Genomic DNA, 4724 nt, shown 5'->3' with positions numbered 1-4724 from the left:
CACCTCTTTCTATGCAATAAAGAATCGAGAAACACGCGCTCGTCCGCGACGAAATTAGTCACGTCGGGGGAAAACACGGGCGCACGTTCCGAAAGGGGCACCGCATCTTCCCGCATCTTCTTCTTCGTGGAACGTAGCTCGAGCAAAAAAGCCCGATCGTACCGGTTGAATCACCCACGTAAATCCGATATATATATATATATATATATATATTTGGTTGATTCATTGAAACCGTGATCGTGGGGAGGAGGATAGGAAAAATCATGGGGGAACGAGAAGAGAGGAGGAGGAGGAGGAGTAGGATGAGGGGAATTTGAATAGGGGAAACCAGTTTTACGGTTTATTGGATCGTGACTACGCAGCCGTTTCGATATTTCAATGAAACGTTTTTCTTGCCCGATTCGAGTTTCGCGAAAAATATAAAACAGGGAGGTAGATCGAGCGTGGAAGTAAGATGGCAAAAGTAACGACGAAAGCGAGTTTATCGAGTGTCTTTTTTCTTTTTTTCGAGGATTCGTCGCTCGACGAATGACACCATGACCCCAATGCTAGGATTCTTGGATTTTTCACAATTGCTCGGTATCGTAAGATTTTGCAGTTACGTGTAATTAAGATAATAAGAAAGTTTAAGATAATAAAGGAGATTGCTATCGATTGATATTTTTTTCATGTTTCAGATAATATCTAGGAATATATTCGTATGATTAGATTCATTTTCCAAAGTGCGAAGAAGTTGCGTTATTATGAAACGACAACATTAACAATATATAAGAAAACGGAACGTTTTTCATCCTTTTCTTCGTTTTGGAAGAAGAACAATATATTTTCGAGATACGAGTTGGCTTTAATGATCTTTCTCGAAGGAGATTCCAAATATATTCCATTTTTATAAAACTTCATGGTTTCGGGACAAATTCTTCGAATGCTGCGATTACAGCTTCTCGAATATTTTATTTTGTTAAAAAAAAAAAAATTATAATTGACGAAACAAGTGACAATCGATTTGATGAAATATCTGATGGATGGATTAAGATTTCGTATTTCGATTCAGTTAATTTTTGCGGTCGAGCGTTTGTCGTCGTGCAGAAGAATAGATCTAATGCGGGTTGTTTTTCAATCAATTTCTTGGCAGTGGGATGCCGCTGTGTGGTATCTCCTCGTTTCAGAAAAGAATAATCAATTATTCCCTTTGCAGACCACCATAACTTTTTTCGGTTGTGAATAATCGTTTCGATATTCGTTTACGATTTTTAGTATCCGTTTCTCGTCACAGGTTTTAATTCTATTCAAAAATGAACTTGTACCGTTTCTAGCTTTTGATCCTCTAATTGGCATATTATTCACTTTTCCAATTTTTTCACTTTAAATTGCACCCAAATGTCTGAAAACTGTCGTTGAAGATAACTCTGCACTTTAGCTTTCAATTTTTCTTTGTTCAATATGGATTTCGATCTATCTTAAAAATATTCTTCAAAAGCTAATATGCTGTTTAAACTCGTAGACGAATAATATCTTAAATTCGTTCACTTCTCAAAAAAACAGTTAAACCAAGAAAGAACTTATTACACGAAGGAGATATAGAGCAACGTAAAAATATGCCAAGCAAAATATAGGTTAAGTTGATTATTTCGTTTATTCCAAAATAGACAATACCTAATCTAACATCTCACCTTCAGCTTAGATTCCCCTCCTCGATGAATATTACTTGCGAATCCGTGCACATAGGAACACGACTCGTGTCCCGAGAGGTTTCTTTTCGTGGTTTCCGATAACGTAACGACATCGCGGATGCGCGACGCGTTGGAGGGCGGTACCGGCGATGGGTCGCCATTAAGCAGGCAAGGACCCCGCGGCGGTTGCCCGAGCAGGAAGAAAAAGGAAAGGACGTAAGGACAGGTCTGGCGCGATTATAATAAAATCGCAGTTTGTTCCTGGTCTCTCGGGGCCCCGCGTGTGTTCCCACAGGGCCCACTACTGGCACAGTCCACCTACCGTATCCGCCACGGTAATTCTTTCTACGCTTTGCATACGCGCCGTTTCGGTCAACGGACTCGACCGTGCAAGTGAATCGAGCGCGGAAGGTGGTCGGATCCAAATGCCCGGATACAGTTTCGAGGCCCTAGGCCATTCCATTTCTTCTCCTTCTTCCTCTCTCTCTCTCTCTCTCTGGATCGGTCTTCGGGCTATGCGTTTAGATTTCGATGGGTTTGGTGGCGTAAAAGGGAGAGAAAGGGTTAAGAATTTCGTTACCCTGGAATTTTTGTAAGAATAGTAAGATTGATAAAAATTTTCTTATTATATAGTAAAATGATAAAAGAGTTTTCTATTCGCTATGCGTTTAGATTTCGATGGGTTTGGTGGCGTAAAAGGGAGAAGAGGGGTTAAAAATTTCGTTATCCTGGAATTTTTTTAAGAATAGTAAGATTATTGATAAAAATTTTCTTGTTATACAATAGAATGACGAGAGTTTTCTTCGTTTAGATTTCGATGGGTTTGGTGGCGTAAAAGGAAAAAGAGGGGTTAAGAATTTCGTTATCCTGGAATTTTTTTAAGAATAGTAAGATTATTGATAAAAATTTTCTTATTATATAGTAAAATGATAAAAGAGTTTTCTATCCGGGCTATGCGTTTAGATTTCGACGAGTTTGGCGTAAAAGAAAGAGGATTAAGAAAGAGGGTTAAGAATTTCGTTACCCTGGAATTTTTTTAAGAATAATAAGATTATTGATAAAAATTTTCTTATTATATAATGACGAGAAAGTTTTCTGCGTTTAGATTTTGATGGATTTGGTGGCGTAAAAGGGAGAGGAGAGGTTAAGAATTTCGTTGAAAAACCCTGGATTTTTTTTAAGAATAGTAAGATTATCGATAAAATTTTCTTGTTATGTAATAGAATGACGAAAAAGTTTTCTATCCGTATATAGGGATCATGTTCGGATGTCTTTATACGGAGCAATCGTTGGAATGGTCGTTTAAAATGGTCGGGGATTATCAATGCCACGTTTATTACGATGCGGTGTGTGTGCAGAGTTTAGAGATCGTGTACATCGAGGTATAAATAGTCGGTTAATGCTAATTTCGTTGATTCTCAAGTTGTTTTTGACGCACTCGTCGCTAAGATAGAACTCGTTCCCTTCGCTGATCATACGTATGCGCGGGATCATAACGACAGATTCTAATTAAGGAAAAACCAGTCCGCTAATCCAGGAAACCTATTACACTCGGCCTTGCCAGTGTGCATACTTCGATCTTGGCTGGAAGGATGGGGTTAGGATGGAGGCATGACTGGCAAGAATCAAGTTTCAGATTTAACTGCCATTTAAACCTTTCGTTGGACGATTAAAGAACAATTTCCTCGGAAATAATCGAAGGTTTTATATATATTTTAAGGAGAATAAACACAATCTTTCCGAGAAATTAGCATAAATTTATTTTTATTTCCACGTTTTCGAAGTTAATTTAGGGATAAAAATTACGTATCGCATCATCGGGTTGTAATTTGTTTCATATAATAATATAATTTAGGTTAAAATTATCGGTCTTCTTCAAATAAATTATCCCGAAATAATGGAATAATAATGTTTCCAAAGGTATTCCACGATATTCCTTTTTATCTTGTTCCTTCTAAATGTTCCATTAACGATAAATTTCTAGTTTATATTTTTCCACGAATTTATTACCCCGCTGGATACTGGAATCAAAATTATCGTTTATTATTAAGTTCGTTACTTTAATCCGCAAAATATATTTTTCACAATCTATCCATTTAAAATTTTACTACCTCAAAAGGTTCGATCCATCGTTCCAAAGATAATCACAAGGCACAAAAACAATTTCTTATCGGAGTAAGTCTAATGGAAGAACTTTTAGAGCAAGATTCTGATAACGAGTAACGGTAGAACATAGAAAAATGGAGAATCCTTTTAACGCCGATCGAAATCCTTCTATCTCGAAAAGTAACCTGCTCGACTTCAACAATCCAATTGATTACGTCCCGATCGAAACAAAATCTGTTGAAAATTCTTCGAACAAAATTTCGATTTATCTCTCGATAGCAAGACTCGGAGGGAAATCGTTTCGTTCCTACTCGATCTTCGATTCTGCTAATCTAAACTTCTCCTACGTCATCCTCTCATCCGAAACAGAAACGAACTAAACGAGCATCGATCCTTCTTAATTCTTGAAAAAGTCGATGCTTCTGCTCCAGGAACGGCGAGAGAGAGAGAGAGAGAAAAAGAGACCATTTGTTCAGGATCGAATTTTATCGTCCGACAGTTATAATGAATTCCAACGAGATTTATCGCCACGCGAATGGCGACCGTTAAACGCGAGCGCAAAAACGCGCGAATGTTAATGTTTCCACGCGACGTATTTCGCGAAATTTTTCAACAGTAGAACCGGTGGCCACCTCGATCAACCTTTACGAGGCGTTGGATAACATTATGAGCGGAATATATTTCGCGTATGGAAGCTATTTCCGGTGTATCGATGCGTAACATTACGCGCGTCACGTGCCCTTCTCCCCTCCGATTGCAGATGGCGTTCGCGAGTTATTGGAACTTGGAGAGAATATCCGATTTATAATAATTATAATCCTCGTTAGAGACTTGTTTTATGTTTTTCATTTAACGAAATTATATTTTTATTAGTATAATTTTTGAGAGAGAAAAATTCGTTTATAATTACGTATGTGTAAAAGAAAGAAAATTTATAATCACAATTTC

Source organism: Apis dorsata, unplaced genomic scaffold (assembly GCF_000469605.1).
Source record: "Apis dorsata unplaced genomic scaffold, Apis dorsata 1.3 scaffold_908, whole genome shotgun sequence".
NCBI classification, from domain to species: Eukaryota; Metazoa; Arthropoda; class Insecta; order Hymenoptera; family Apidae; genus Apis; species Apis dorsata.
This window is presented reverse-complemented; position numbering follows the sequence as displayed.